The following is a 17,682-nucleotide window of genomic DNA, read 5'->3' on the forward strand; positions in this document are numbered from 1 at the left end:
CAGGTAATTGAAAGGAACTACTCTGGGCATCTCTCTCCTAAGAGGATTTGTTTAGCCAATGTGCTTGTGCCGATGTTAGTGGCTAAGCGACTTTGTCTTTCTTCTGAGGTTTCGTTTTACTGACTTGCTCACCTCACTTGTGTTATTAGTGGGTAAGACAGTTTTCTGTTTCCTCGGAGGTGGAGTCCTTACCCTGACTCCACCTCTCACTTCCAGACATACACATTTCCACACATAGACATTTATATATAAGATCTGCTTAAAAATCTTCTTTAAAAAGCCATTCTTTCCACGGGGACAAATAATGTTCTATCTGTCCATCTATCTCAGATTCTAGACGTTAGGAAAGCCCAGGTCATCATTTTGAATGTGGGTCGGTTTGGTCCTGAAGACAATTTGTGGGTTCCAGCTGAAGACTTTTTAATTTTCAATAGTTTAGTGATAAAAAGTACCTTAAAAAGAAATATAATTCATGTTATGCATATAATAAACAGTCATATGTAAAAATATAGATAGATAGATAGATTTATAGCGCTGCACCCTCTGCACACAGTCACCTCTGATGATCACGGGGTCCATGAGGGGCTTGGTCCTCCTAAAATCCACCACCAGCTCCTTGGTTTTGCTGGTGTTCAGTTTTAGGTGGTTTGAGTCGCACCATTTAACAAAGTCCTTGATTAGGTTCCTATACTGCTCCTCCTGCCCACTCCTGATGCAGCCCATGATAGCAGTGTCATCAGCGAACTTTTGCATGTGGCAGGACTCCGAATTGTATTGGAAGTCCGATGTTTATAGGCTGAACAGGACCACAGAAATTACAGTCCCCTGCGGTACTCCTGTGTTTCTGCCCACAATGTCAGACCTGCAGTTCCCGAGACACACATACTGAGGTCTGTCTGTAAGATAGTCCACAATCCATGCCACCAGGTATGAATCTATTCCCATCTCTGTCAGCTTGTCCCTAAGGAGCAGAGGTTGGATGGTGCTGAAGGTGCTAGAGAAGTCCAGAAACATAATTCTTATAGCACCACTGCCTCTGTCCAAGTGGGAAAGCGATAGGTGTAGCATATAGATGATGGCATCCTCCGCTCCCACCTTCTCCTGGTATGTGAACTGCAGAGGGTCATGGGCGTGGCGGACCTGTGGCCTCAGGTGGTGAAGCAGCAGCTGCTCCATGGTCTTCATCACATGTGACATCAGAGCGACAGGCCGGAAGTCATTCAGTTCACTAAGATGTGATACCTTTGGGACAGGGGTGATGCAAGATGTTTTCCAAAGTCTCAGGGCTCTCTCCTGTTCCAGGCTCAGGTTGAAGATGTGCTGTAGAGGACTCCCCAGCTCCAACGCACAGGCCTTCAGCAGTCGTGGCAATACTCCATCTGGACCTACTGCTTTGCTGGCACGAAGTCTCCTCAGCTCTTTGCTTACCTGGGCTGCTGTAATTGTGGGTGGGGTTGTCTCACCTATGCTGGTATCAGCAGAGGGATGGGTGGAGGGTGCAGTACTCCGAGACGAGAGTGGGTTAGGGTGGTCAAACCTGTTAAAGAAGTTGTTCATCTGGTTTGTTCTCTCCACGTCTCTCTCGATGGTGGCATCCTGCTTTAAGCTACAGCCAGTTATGATCTTCATCCCATCCCACACTTCCTTCATGCTGTTATTCTGCAACTTCTGCTCCAGCTTTCTCCTGTGCTGCTCCTTCGCCCAGTCCATATCCCAGTCCATAGTTCCAAAGCAGTCTCTCAGAGCCTGCTCTGCCTCAGGGGACCACTTCCTGAATTAGTGTGTGGTTGTAGGTTGCTCCCTTACTCTTGGTTTGTAGTGAGGCTGAAGCAGAACCAGGTTATGATCTGCTTTCCCAAGCGCAGGCAGCGGGGTGGCGTTGTATGCGTCTTTAACATTTGCATACAGTAGGTCAATAGTCCTATTTCCCTGGGTGTTACAATCCACATACTGGGAGAAGGCAGGTAATGTTTTGTTCATCGTCAACATGGTTAAAGTATCCAGCGATTAGCACAAGCGCCTCGGGGTGCTTGTGCTTGGATGATGTCACCCGCTATCTCCACGTCTGCCTGAGGAGGGATGTAAACAATAACAACAATGACGTGTCCAAACTCTCTGGGCAAGTAATATGGACGCAGACTTACGGCCAACAGTTCGATGTCCCTGCAGCAAATGGAGATTTTGACGTTTACATGTCCAGAGTTGCATCACTTTGTATTCACATAGAGAGTGAGTCCTCCTTTCCGCTTCCTGCAGTTATTTGCATCTCTGTCCGCTCTAACTGTGCTAAACCCAGGTAGCTCCACGTTAGCATCTGGGATGTTAGTTGTTAGCCACGTTTCACAAAAACACAACAAACTGCATTCTCTGTGGGTCCTGACATTTTTCACCAGCGCAGCCAGTTCGTTGATCTTATTTCATAGTGAGTTCATATTTCCCAGGATCACTGAAGGCTTATATTGCCACTTTCTCGCTAGCCTCTTAGCTTTTAGCTTAGCTTAAAAAGTAAGTACATGAAATGTTTTATCTTTTTTTAACATATGTGGACATATCAAGAATAGAACTTCATTTAAAGAATTTTTATAGGTAGTGTAATTTAAATAAAATTAAAATCTGAGTTTAAAGTAATTTATTCAGCACAAAATTAACAGATATGCCATTTCCATGCATAGAAAAATGAAGTCCCCCATGATTCTAGCAGTTGGTATCCAGCAGTGTCTGTCATCGACTGGGAGAAAGTCTTTTCCACTCCTTCATTCAGAATTCCTTCAGCTGTGTGGAGTTTGAGGAGAGTCTCTGAGAGTGCGCACTGTCTGCTTCAAATAGCCCCCACAGTATCTCCAAGGAATTCAGATTTTGTCTTTGACTTTCCCATTCAGAGTCCTTCGTTTCTTTCTTTTCAGTGATTTCTTAGTGGATTTAGGTTTATGGTCATTTCTCATGTTGCAAGGTCCAGTTTCAGATGAGCTTCACTTTTCTGCTGGATGCTCTCACTTTCTACCCAAGCATCCTCTAGTACAATAAAGAATTCATAATGGGTTCTATTATGGTGCGCTGCCCAGGGCGGGATACATCAAAGCAGCCAAAGGTCATAGCATTTCCAATATTTTGCTTTATAGTTGTTATCAGGTTCTTTTGGTGGAATACTGTGTTTGGCTTTTGCCTAACATGTCTTCTGAAACTGTTGCCTTAACTTTTATCTTTTCTTTATTTGTCTAGAGCACATTTCTCCAGCAAACCAAACTAACTTTAATGATACATGATCTGACAAGATCTGTGATAATGATGTCCTCAATTTGAGGTAGTAAATGGACGAGGTACTTTCTTCGCATGCAAAATTTGCATTTATATTTATTTAAATCAGACAATGGACTACAAAATGTAAATGTGGTATGATACTTTTTATAACATATTTGTTTATAGATATTATTTAAATGACGATCCAATCTTGAAATATCCAATATATTAAAAAATATATATATATATATATATATATATATATATGTTATGCGGTGTATGCATGTGATTTAAAACATATAGATTGATAAATATTTTGGATGGTTTTATTTTTAAACTACACAAAGTAAATGTAATATTAGATAGTGTTTCGGGGGCATGTCTTACTTTATTTATGAGAACAGCGCTGCTTTGATTTTTACCTAAACACCCCCACCAGTTGTTAAGATGGACTCAGGATGTGAAATTAATAGTGAAGGGGAAGGAGCATCAGACCAGCCTGGCAAGGGTGACTGTGTTTTCGCTTACATGAGCCTATAAGTTATTTACCACAGGAAGACAATAAACTCCTTAAATAAAGCAACTAGGGAATGAGTTGTACGTGTGCGATTTCATTGGTAACTGGTCAGGAATGGACTGGAAAATTGATTCTATTGGTCTAAAGTGTGGCTGGTTTTGAATCAAAGGCTCTTCTCTACTATGAGGCCCCATTGGTTTAAGAAGAGTGTAAAGTTGGCCATCATGCCTTTCCCTCACTCTCTCACCATCTGGCCATGAAGAGAAGACCATGACGAAGACAACTCTACCTAGGCAGCCATGTTGAGACAGGTATGTGACCTTTTTCAATACTCCATTCAAAGGCTAAGGGGAAATCAAGCTACCTGAAGATAAGCTGCAAGCCGCCTAGGAACACTGGATGGACTGTTACTTAGATTATGAGAGTATGGTTTGCCACTATTAACACATCATTCTATTTCCTTAATATTTCTGGGCATTCTTATTAATAATTCATAATTAAACTTAATCTTGCCTGTTTATTTACTCTGCCTAATTGCCACAGGTTACAAATGTAGAAGGGAAGGGGGGAGGACATGCTAAACTACCTGATCACAGAGTTGTAAGTGTATGAGATTTTAGACATTTTATTAAGGTCTACACAATAAAGAGTATCAAAGGGGAAAAACAGGGTCACCATAGGACCTTAAACAACAAAACAATAAACTTTTTCATATCACTGTAGCATGACTCTTAATTTACTCTATACGTTCTTTTTCCTGTTTTTTTTTAAAGAACCCTCATTCTGGGTTACCAAAATCTTTTTTGCTTGCTTTCTTCTTCTTTTCACTGCAAAATTTTTGGTTTTCAATTTTAAAGGCTAAGTTTTAAAATTTTTCAATACAGTTATTTCTTCAGAGTCATAATTTGCCTCATGATATTATGATCTAAAGTGATTTGGACACCTGTCCCATTTTAAAACACAAAAGCAGTCTAGATATTTTCAATAAATTATAAAAATGGTTCACTTTAGAGCACAGATTCGTGTGGCAAATAATACCTACCATGATTATAATAAAATGACTGTCTGGAAAAGTATCAAACTTTATTCCTTTAATACCTATAACCAGCTCATACTCTCTTTTAGGGATAATACAGTTTTTTGATATTAAAATGTGTTTAAATGGCTTTTCCCATTCTCTTTAACAAATTCTGTCTATGTTGGTTACTATTAAAGTTCATACATTCTACAGGATGCATGTGTACTTCACACCAGTGTATCTAAATTGGCATTTTAGTGGGAGGTAAATCACAAACCTTGATATAATCTTTCTTTAGAGAAAATGTCTTAGTAACTGATCATTAGGGGAATCTTGACCACAGTGGGTGGGAATTGGGTTTATATTTTCACTCTGGGATGTTTTACAATTTAGTGCTCTACTTAGGTACATTTTTCAGAATTCATTTTGATGGCAGTTTGAACCCATAAAACTATACCAATCAGGCACTTCTATAGCACAGCTACTCCAAATCTCTGAAACCTCTTATCTTTTAGTCCATTTATTTTCTTTCTGCTTAATCATAGTTGATTTTCAAAGTTTGTTTTCGGCAGCATTGTTGTAAAATTAAATTCTATGTACAATATTACAAACTATACTAATGCTATTTATTTCTTTTTATTTATAGATCTTATTTATTCCTTCTGTTCTTTTTCTATGGTATTTCTTTGACCTTCATTGTCAAATAGATAGCGCATGAGATTAACACAAGCTAAAGGTCTCACCGGCGCATCATTATTTTTCTTAGATGACTCATCTACTGGTGCAAGCACATTTATCTTGAAAGTTATTTCACTGATTAGAGTGTATTTGGTCACTGTGGGATTTCATTCTACTAGACCAATATTGAACAGAAGAAGATACAGAAAAAAAAGTAGCGTCAACAAAAAGCACATCTTTAAGAGGTTTCGACATGTTACAAATACTTAGGCTGTCACATAAAAATTTTGTAGAGCGCTATCCACTCAACTCTGGAAATGCAAAGGAAAGGTGGAGAACAAAGACAGAACATTACAGTAACAAAAGAAAAAGTAGACTCTGGCAAAATAAATGTTTGTCATCATGTCGGAGCAGAGAGAGAAATTTTTCCAGGGAGTGGTAGTTATTGTGATATTTCCCTCTACTTACCCTTTACCTATTTTCTTCAGGGGTAAGTGTACTCAGCAAGTTCATTACCAGGTTGGTCTACAGTCGTACATTAATATTAACACACACATACATAGATATATGCATCCATACAGACCCTAAACACAAAAGTACCGTATAAAACATGTATTCACTTGCACGTTATTCCCTAGCACTTTAACCCACACAAGTACTGTATGAATAACACATGCACAGTCCGCTTTCCCTAGTACTTCAAGAGACTTACTTGTTATAGGCATGAACAATATGCAATGTCTTAGATATATCTCAGACCTAAATATTACCTTTGGTCTTCAAGAATACATTCAGACATACAAAGGCTCAGCATTCCTGGCTATAGGCCATTTATCAACCAGTGAATACTTTACTTTAATGCACTGTTCATTATTGAACAGAGCTTTTCATCCACAGCTTGATAAAGCTCACAGTTTGGATCTTATGGCACTTCTGTACTGCTCCAGGTGCTCTTAAAAACTTGCCTTATTACCTCAGTCACTCTAGAAATGAAGACAAAGTACAGAAAGTTAAAAGCAATGTGGTATTTATTAAAGAGCAATAATACCAGTGGAGAAAAGCATAAAAGAAAATGTGGATAGCAAAGTCTGGATATATACAGTATAAAGTTTAGGAGAAGTTAAAGATGTCAAGGATGAATGTCCTGGGTGGCTTGTAATCTAGCACTCGAAGTTGTTCATGAGATGCTTTAGCTGAAGATCAGATGAAAGCGGTCACATGTGGCTGGTGTCCTTACCTGACGTCTCTCTCAGACGAGGCATATCTTCTTATATAATATGCTACCATGGCTGTCCCTTTTTCCTGTCCAGGATTTTAAATCACCTGTAACTCGCAAACCGTTTGACCTATTGACCTGAAATTTGGTACACATATACTATGTGACCTCTGCTGCCCACTTTGGGGTGATGATTTTTATTATTCTTTTTATTGTTCTTTTATTTTATTGTAGAATCAAATCACAGCAGCAGGGTGGCCGTGCGGTGCAGGCATACAGGTGCTGTTCTCATCCCTACAACCTTCGCTGTTGCTTCTCCTACCTCTTCATATCATAAATCATTCTTAAAGCAGAATGAAGACTTAAGTGCCAGCTTAAGTGAAAAATTAAGAAAAACATACTAAGTAATTGTAACACAAAAACTGACTTAATCAGTTTTAACACAAAAAGATGCCAGCAGAAGAAGAGAAGAAGCGGGTCGCTAGAGTAGAGAAAACTACGAAGCAGTAAGCGCATCAACCTCTGATCAAATGAATGCTAAATGTACAGAGAAAGATGATGAAAACTATGAGTGCTCAAGTCAAGTGTATTCTCTGCACATTATCATGCAGTACGCTGTTACTGGTTTATTATAAAATTTCCATGGGGGTTTCACAACGCGTGATTACTACATACTCTGATTGGCTGGCTGTCAATATGATGGATGGATTTGCTCAAACTCTTTAATCTGTTAGAGAAGTCCAGTTTCCCAAACAATAAAGTTTTTGATGTATTAACAATCTTCTGTCTCAAGCTGTGAACCAATTTAGTCCTGGTGCCCTTCCCTTCACAGGTGATAAAATCATCAATACAGCCTGAGGCATCTCCTGAATTCCTGCTCAGTTTAAACAGATGGTACGGTGATTGATATTGGTACAATTCAGGAAAACAGAATGATTTTAATGTTAAATTACCCATGCAAGTGACATGTATTTAAGTTCATCTTGTTTTTGTTTTGAGCAAAATATAATGAAAATATATACCAAAATGTACAGATTCTGCACACCACAACATTGTCCATATACTTTATCATTCATTGGTGCATTGGAAAACAGTTGCCCAGAGAAAACAGCTGTTGGATGATGGCAGTGGGGAAGGACCAATGGCATTTTGATATAGTTCTCTGACCACTATAGAGGGGCATAAGGTTCCTTTAAATGAGAAGTTAGGTTCAGGTTTGCACAAGCAGCTTGGATCCCCCAAAAAACTGAGGCTCTAACTAGGACTTTAAAGAAATACTCCATCCAAAAATTATATTGTTTTGAATGTTACTTAATCCAAGTAGCTTGCAGTGATGACTGATGAAAATTTCTAATTTCATGTTTTGTTGGAGAATAGAGATAACGTTTCTGATATAATGGAAGCCAATGGTGACCAATGGTGGACATTAGCAAATAATGTAAAAACATCCATGAAAATATCTCACAACATGCAAAACACATGAATTTTTGCTAAAATATTTTGAAATAAATCAACAACAACAATTTATTTCTTGTGTAGCCCAAAATTACAACACGAGTGCCACAATGAGCTTTACCACGCTGTGTTTTTTGACAGCTCCCAAGGCTCTGTGGTGTTATGGGTCCACAGCTCGTTGAGCAAAGGCCATTCATTTTAAATAAATATCTCCAGACGGCTTAGGAGAAAAATATAGCGAGCCGTGGGCGATCTGTAGGGATTCCACCGACCAGGTGAGGAATTGCCCACATTCGTTGTCCCATGGCTAATGCTGCAGCTGCTGTAGCCCTCGTCATTTTGAAACAGCCTCTCGGTTTAGGGTGGAAAAATGGAGAGAGGAGAAATGATGAGGAAAAGAGGACGGAGGTTACAGGGAGCGAGGAAGCATGCGGTTTAAGAGAGACGGACCGGTCATTGTTGGAGCATCATCGAGGCAGCTGTAAGGAAGCTGGGTGGTTGGGCCTACACCCAGGCGTTTGAGTTGCCACCACCTGACGATTATGTAGAGTAACCGGGAAGGCGACTGGCCGCAGAAAGGCAGAAAAGTCGAGACTTGGTGGTTGGAATCCCCAATGTACCGATTTTAGGAAACCAAGTTCTCCGAGGCTGAATGAGTGCCATACTGGAGCCAGGGATAGGGAGGTTCCAATCATAATGTGTGTTGTATCAGGAGCTGCATAAGTGTGGCTCCTCTGATTAAAAGCCTGACAGTTAGATGCAGGCACATGTTAAAGTAGCATGTGTTTTCAGTTGTTTTAAGACTGCTTCCTAAAGAAGATTTTAACCTCTCGAATTCCTAAAGGATTGTTTTTTCTATTTGTTGATTTTAACCTCCACGTTCTTTTATTGGATTATTTATTGAATGAACTGCACTATTTATTGGAACACTGTTTTGTTTTGATGGACAAATATAAATAAAAGCCCTATTCACTTTTTGCACCACCCCAATTGTTTGTTTGCCTCCATTGACTAGCCCATCAGTGACATTACACGGTGTTGGGTTTAAGGGTTCCCAAAATCAGATGGGAGTGTGGAGCCAGAACCCACATCGTCACAGGCTCGACTTCCTAAGAAGACCAGAAAAAACTCCCAAAATACCCTTGTAGGAAAGAAATGGAAGAAATCTTGGGAAAGGCAATTTAGAGAGTGACTCTTTTCCTTTTCCAGCTCACAGAACTATCCCAAGAAAGTGACGTAAAGCTTCCTTAAACCAAGAAGCTGTTTAAGCTTGGAGTTGGGAGGTCAGTTATACCAAAGACCGAAGAAAGAGAGACTAAGATTTGAAATACAAAGAGATAACATTTTTGGGGGTTCCTGTTGCCTACACATTTGGTAATTTATAAGCTACCTAAATAATTAGACAGGGGATTACCAGTTAGGCCATAAGTGTTTTTATTTTACTGTTGTTTTATTCCTGTCGTGATTAATCTCTATATTTATATCTGCCCATCTTTGCTCTAAATGACTTCACAACTCCAAGCTGAGATAGCCTCTGTGCTTAAGGAAGTTGTATGATGCTTTCTCCTCCTCATTCATTGGTGAACAGTCCTGTCTTCAGTTCAAAAAGCCAGTTTCATGAGGGTTTAGTTTACTGTTTAGGATGTGCACCGAGTATTCCGGAAGTATCAATTTAACAACATTTTAGTGAATAAACCATGCCTTTTTGAATGTTTTGAGTATAACTGACATGTGGATTATGCAACATGAGTAATGTGAGATTTTTTTTCTTTTGTCCATTAACGGCTTTCACATCATTTATAATTGTACAAATGAAAGTGGCTTCTATCATGTCATAAAATTTTTTTCTCTATTCTGAATGAAAGCATGAGATTACAACTTTTTCTTGGCCACCACTAAAAAGTACACGGGGTATGTAATGTATTAAAAAATGTTGCTTTTGGGTGGAGTATTTCTTTAAGATATTAAAGTGTACAGTATAATTTGTATTTGATTAAATTGTTTGATCAGCTACTTGAAATATTCTGTTTATATTCCTCTTGCCACTATTCTTCTCTTTCTATTTTTAAATTTTTATACATAGAATAGTGTGGTGGTACAGTGATTAACAACCACATGACTCCCATGCACATGAATTCAGTTATTGTGTATGGCCACCATCTAAATTGAGTTCTTCCCATATTCCAGTGGATTTCTAGTATATTCTTGAAATGTTTCTGTGGGTTTTCTCCCTGTATGCTGTCTTTCTAAACCACATTTCAAAAACTTACAGGTTTGGCTAAATGGCAAATCTAAATTGGCCCAGGATGTGTGAGTGGGCTCCATAATGGATTAGTTCTCCATTTAGGTTTGGTTCCTGTCTTCCACCTGATGCTAATGGCATAAACTCCTTCTAATCACAACCCTCCAATTTACAAGCAGGTTCAGCTAATAGATGAATGGATAGAACTTTAATTTAATCAAATACTCAAAGCAATATTGAAGCCCTGTGTTTCAATTTCTGGCAGCAAAAGCAACTCAAAGCTGCATAGTTTATGACAACAAAAAAATGTGGGCAAGTCTTACAATATGCCTTTGCTGCAGTTTTCACCTTTGAGGTGTATTTCATTAATAGTTTCTAGTTAACAGGACATACATAAAAGTGCATCAGAAGTAAAAAAAAAGGCAATGCATGTGAGTGACACTGAGGATTAGCTCACTGAACAGTGATTATGCGTTTACTGAAACTTTTTACTAATTTATGATAAAATTGAAAATAGTCTGCATCCTCCCACCTAGCAATCTATGGCCTGCTGCCCAAAGAACACTGCAGCAAATAATAATTAGTATGGTTCAGAGTTTTAATTGAGGAGGATTTGTGTAAGCATTATAGCTTTGAATGTTTTTTGGACAAAGATAAAAAGAAAAAAAAATAGCTCTTTGATTTAAAAATGCAATCAAATGTTTTAAACTTGAAGGATATTTAGAAGGCTTGAACGCCAAATTCTTACAAAACCAGTGTGGCTCTATTGGGAATCAAAAACAAAAGTCACCAGGGTCAGGAAGCTGGGAAGTTTCTGCAGATGTATAGCACTTGAAGAAAATATTTAACAATATGATTTTTTTTTATGGAATGGCTTTTGGGGCATCTTCTCCTAAAACATAAACCCCTTTTTAAATACACAGATTCTTTTAAATGGGAAGCCACAGTTATATGGCACACCACTATTGCTACTCCCATTTGCCTCTTCTTACCTCTATCAACCTTTGGGGATATACAGTTCACAGCTGCAATGAACCTGCACCCAGGACTATGGTCCACTACCTTCTCTCATTAGCTCCTTTGGACATCCCTCTGGTATGGCTGTCACTGTAGCCTCACTAATGGAAATGTCCTCTCTCCTTCACTCCAATTAACCAAGCTGAGAAAGGAACTTAGTTTCCAGCCCTTGGTGGTATAATATAGTAAATATATAGACAGGAAAGCAGGCTTTAATTACAGTAAAGTATTCAACTAGTGCCATAATCAAAAGCAAGATAAAATGTTTCAATAAACATTAATACAACCAGGTACTGGTGGATATTTAGTCTTTCTAGACAGCTGTGGTAAGTGGAGTTCAGGGGGTGTTTTAATATTTTAATTTCTCATTGATTTAATGGTTTTTAGCATGGCTTAGTGGCTTAACTACAAATGAATTGCTAACACATGAATATGTGAGATTTCAAGGATTCAGTTAATTATCAGAGGTGATCTTGAACGTGTAATCACATGGAGTCACCTGGTGTGGTGACAACATAAAATAAAGTTGGTGGGTTAGTGTTAGAAAAGAACATGAAGGGATAATAAAGATAAAAAAAGACAAGTGACAGGTGAAACAACAGGATAGGCAGATTTATCACTGTTGAGCTATTGAATGGGAGCAGGACAATGTTCTTTTCAGCTGAGCAGTGGAGCAGATGAGGACTAAGCAAGGCCATGGGAACATAAGCAAATCTACAGCATGGCAGCATCATAGAGAGGGCAAAGGTGCCCTGGGGAACTGAGGGTCACTGGCTGAGGTGTTAGACAAGGATGTGGTAGGCTATGCAATGTGGATTCTTGAGGATGTCCTAAAGGTGAAAGGAGGGATTATGTCATGAAGGATTACTGGGATTTATAACAACATTTATTTATATAGCACAATTTCATACAAACAGTAGCTCAAAGTGCTTTACATAATAAAGAATAGAAAAATAAAAGACACAATAAGAAAACAAAATAAATCAACATTAATTAACATCGAATAAGAGTAAGGTCCAATGTCCAGGGGGGACAGAAAAACCAAAAAAAAACTCCAGACGGCTGGAGAAAAAAATAAAATCTGTAGGGATTCCAGACCATGAGACCGCCTAGTCCCCTCTGGGCATATGTATTTATTTACTGGAGCACCCAAGGACACCATTTTGTTTTAAAGACGCCATCTTAAGGAACACTTATTTATTAATGTCATGAATGCACCATTACACTTTTGGACACTTTAATTCTTAGTGTTGTATGTGTGGATGTAACCCCTGAAGATTACAGGAATAGTTCAATCAATCAGTCTTTATTCAGTCATAGATGAGTACATGGATTCCACATTGCAAGGCAGAAGTGCAAAGTTCCACTTTTTTGATCAGCTTTTAATAACTTTCTCCCTTCCCCTTACTTATCAATAAGTATAATATAAGCATCTTATGTTACATTGCGCAAATCAGCTAACCGTTTCTATTTTGTGTGCATATGGGGCCCTAAAGAAGGAAAAGTCATCTTTCCTGTGTCTAACGGACTATTTCCTAAAATTGGACATTGTCCTTGGTCAGCTTACTGCACCCTATCTTATGACAGATGCCTGTATGAATAACCTGCCATTAGCACAAAATAGCTTTGCTCAGTTTTTTTACCCCTTAGTAGCGTGCAAGAGTTAATTTTCCTTTCACATATGTAATAAACTTCTGCTGTACTTTTGAACTAAAAGACTTGCCTGTCTACTCACTTGCTTTGGTCCATTTTGGTACAGGACTACAGATGTCCCAGCTGTAGGAGGTGCCAATGGCAGCAGGCACCGGGGCATCACAGTGGCCCATTTCTTGCATTGCTTGAAGTGTCAACACAACTCAGTGGATACCTGGATTGACTTCCTCCTCCTTCTCCTGTCTCTCTCTGATCAGCTCTTTCACTGATCCAATAAAGTGCTTTCAAAGCCCATATGCTTCTGCCATTAGAGTCACGAGGCTATAGCAAGTAGTGCTTGTGTAACTTAGAAGCAGGTGTGGGGGCTTATAAAAGGTGCTCTTGAGACGTCATAAATTGTCCTTTGTGTTAGATGCACTTGTTTATCTCTTTCTAGACTTAACAATACCACAGAGCTTTATGCTTTCTACTTAAACTAATAATCAAAATGTTCAGGTAATTCTTAAGCAAACACAAAAGCACTAACAGACAAGGTACAATTTCAGTAGCCATGTAACACGTCAAACTGTTTTAACTGTAGGCTGTTTCAGCAGAGAAAAGAATAAGGCATTCTCTGTGAAGGTCTGCTTTTAAAAGGTACAAGAAAATTTCTTTTCCATCCAGAAAATCTCTGTTATTTTATTCCAACAATAAGTCAAACCAAAAGAAGTTAAACCTCAAAAATGCTGAGAATTGCTGAAACTCACACAAAATGGATCAATTTTTTGAACCTGTCTATTTAGCCCAGGGTCCAGATTTTGCAGGAGGAAGTTCTTTGTGCACAAGCTGGTTCAAGCACAAACTATAACCACGAATGGGCAATAATCCATCAAACACAGGGCCAAATGTGATTATTATTATTATTATTCACTTCTTTAGTATATGTAAGCTTTTTATGAAGACTATATATATATATCCAGACTTTGATATCTACATTTTCTTTTATATTAGCCTCTACTGGTATTACTGTTCTTTAATAAATACTAAGTTGCTTTTAATGTTCTACACTGTGTCTTCATATCTAGAGTGATTAAAGTATTAAGGTAAATAGTTTGAGCACCTGGAGTAGTAAGTAAGTGCCAGATGATCCAAACTGTGAGGTTAATCTGCTGAGGATGAAGAGGTCTGTCCAATAGTGATCAGTGCGTTAAAGTAAGATGTCAGTGGTTGCTAAATGGCCTATAGCCAATGATGCTGAGCCTTTGTATGTTTTGAATACATTCTTGGAGACCAAAAGTAATGTTTAGGTGTGAGATGTATATAAGATATTGTACGTTGTCTGTTCCTAGGATAATTAAGTCTCTCTTGGGAGTACTACGGTCTGTGTGGATGTGTATACGTATGTATGTGTGTATTAATCTTAAGGTGCAAGAGTAGGCCAACACGCACCTGATGAGTATACGTATCCCTGAAGAAAATAATAAAAGGGTAAATTGAGGGAAATACCACGACATTAAAAGATATGAAAACTACAAAAAAAATGTGAGTATAGAATGTACTGTGTACAATTTTCTACTTGTAAATAAAGATTTGTCATTGGTCTCCTTGTGTTTGTAAATGTTTTCTCTGGGTACTGGTGTTTGTCACAAATATCCCAAAGACATGGAGGTCAGGATGACTGGTGCCCCATTGTGTGTCCCATTTATGAACAAATCTGTGTTTAAGTGTGTGGTGGCCTGATGTTCCACCTAAGAATGTTTCTTGTCTTATATCAGGTGCTGTTGAGCAGATGTGGACCACTCAAAACCAAATTTTAGTGAGTTGCTCGACAAGACTAAAATTTGCTTGTTGATGACTACAACATGACCTGGACTTCAGATAAATGACTTACAAAGTCTCAAGTTAAATTTCATTCCAATTATTACTTTTCAAATTGCATTCTTGCAATTTAAATTCTGTTAATACTGTATACTCCCTATGCGACATACCTGCATAGGTCATCAGAAATATTCAGCATATTGGAAGACAAAAACAATGGAAGGTTTAGCATTAAGGATGATCAATTTAGACTATTCTAAATTTACCGCAGACTACACTACAAAGAATCGAATGGCTACCTGCAAGATCAGTAGATCATTGTGAATTGCAATTGCAAAGCCAAATAAAAGAAGCATTGTAAGAGCTATGCTAGGCAGTAAGTGTTGTTTCCTAACGCCCTCTTCAGTAGCTTGCAGATTTTTCCATAAGAGGAAAGATGTTTCAGTAGATACAAACAATATGTATTAGGTAATGTTTAGGTGGCAAAGACATTTAGGCTCTTAGCATAAACAAAGTGATATTGAAGTTAAGAATGCTTTAACTCCTTAACTCATTTGCTGCATGCAAGTGTGGAGAGCTTGTACACATGACCCACATGATGTTTCATTGTAATGTTGCAACTTTGATTTGTTTTATGGGAGATCTGAAAATATTGCCTACTAAAACCAAACATTAAATAAGTTAAACACTGCCAAAGGTATACAGTCAAATCTATAGCTGGCATGCCATTACATAGTTGCTTGTTCCTGGACAAATGTAAGGAATGGTATTGTCTTTTACGTTTTAAAACTACCTTTGATATCACAATATACTCTTGTCCACTAGAGATGTTCATGCAACAGGCAGTGTTGGTTCAGCACACCTAAAGGACAGCTACTACTTCTCTAAACAAAAAACAGGACCCAAGAGAAGACTGGTTACAGTGGTCTGTTTCAGCAGAACCACTACTCTTCTGTTTTGAACAGTAACTGAGCTGACTCTCCCTCATTGTTCAAAGTGGCAGTGAGAAAACTCTCATCCAGTTATGCCATTAAACAGGTGATAATGCAACCACAATGTTCACAAATAAAGTTATAAAGTTCTGCATTGCATTGTAAATGGTGGAGGATTGCAAATATTTTGTCCATCCATCCATCCATTTTCTAACCCGCTGAATCCGAATACAGGGTCACGGGGGTCTGCTGGAGCCAATCCCAGCCAACACAGGGCACAAGGCAGGAACCAATCCTGGGCAGGATGCCAACCAACTGCAGGACACACACAAACACACCCACACACCAAGCACACACTAGGGCCAATTTAGAATTGCCAATCCACCTAACCTGCATGTCTTTGGATTGTGGGAGGAAACCCACGCAGACACGGGGAGAACATGCAAACTCCACGCAGGGAGGACCCGGGAAGCGAACCCAGGTCCCCTAACTGCGAGGCAGCAGCGCTACCACTGCGCCACCGTGCCGCCCGCAAATATTTTGTGTGGAATAAAATTATGAATATAGACACCCCCACTGGAAAGCTGCGATATAAGCAATAAAACACAGGCAGGAGAAAGCGTCAATCATTATTCTTTATCTAAATCTCACAAGAGGCAAAAACTTGTAGTGTGTTTGCAAAGAAACACATGTCCTCTGTGCTATATTTATACAATTCATTGATTATGTCACTACTCAAAAAAAGGAATTCATTACATAATCACAAAACTTTTAACATGATTGGTTACACCCTGTTGCTAACGGGACATGGCAGATGTTGATACCTTAAATCACCACAATTTGATTGATAGTCCTGTTAGCTTAGGATGTACGTGACTTTTAAATGTATTTTTTTTATTATTCTTATTTTAGGAGACGTGAGTTTCTCTATGTTCATCCTGTTTCTCATGGTTTAAAAAGAACAATGGTCTAATTTTTCTTTTATGCTCCAGATGGGTACAAAAAACAGGAAACTTAGTACTATAGAAGAATGGTTATGCCATAAATATAACATTTTCTCTTAAGGTGTTATATAAAATAACAAGAGATACATTTATCATAGTGAATAATAAAATAACAGCATCAGCTTTTAAGCATAAGCTCAGACAGAGCTATGATATGAGACTCGGACACATGCTAGGTGCACATTGGACCAGGATTCAAATTCAACTCTTACTTTTGTTAACATATAAATATGCAAAATTATGTGAAGAGATTATTTTAAAATGATGGCTGATTATGTAGCCACATTACTCTGAAGTGACATAACCTTTCAAAATGTATTTTTTCAAAATGCTGTGTGTGTATCAGACACAGTGCACTTATGAGAAACCTGGGAATTGATGGCACAAATAACTTAAAACTTGACTTGAAACTTTAAAGTCAAGGCTTGAAGTTTGATTGAGACTTGTTGAGAGTCCCGTCTCTGCTTCTGGGATAGGCATGGAATTCCTCCTGACTCTTTAATCGGACTATTCAAATTCAGAAATGAATGGATATATGGAAACATTTCTTTTACTGGCATCCTATCTAGGGTTATATCCAATCTTGCCCAATGTATTGTGTGACAGGCTTCAACTTATACCAGCATGTTATCTAGAGGATGGCCCATGGCTTATTTGTGCTGAGAACTTTCAACACAAATCCAAACCTGCCAAAGTGTCCCATTTTGTGATATATGAAGTCTTTCTTGCCTCCTGCCATTAGATGTTCCAACATCACCTCTAGTTAAATTATTTTCTTTTCTGATATTTTAATGTTTTCTTTAATTGGATTAGAAACATTTATTTATAGGTTTTTTTCTGTTTTATCTTATTGGTTTTCTTTTGTGTATTTTGGATATTTTGTGTTTTGGCTACAGTAACAGTGTAGTTTCCCCTT

The sequence above is a fragment of the Polypterus senegalus genome, chromosome 9 (assembly GCF_016835505.1).
Source record: "Polypterus senegalus isolate Bchr_013 chromosome 9, ASM1683550v1, whole genome shotgun sequence".
Classification (NCBI taxonomy): Eukaryota; Metazoa; Chordata; class Cladistia; order Polypteriformes; family Polypteridae; genus Polypterus; species Polypterus senegalus.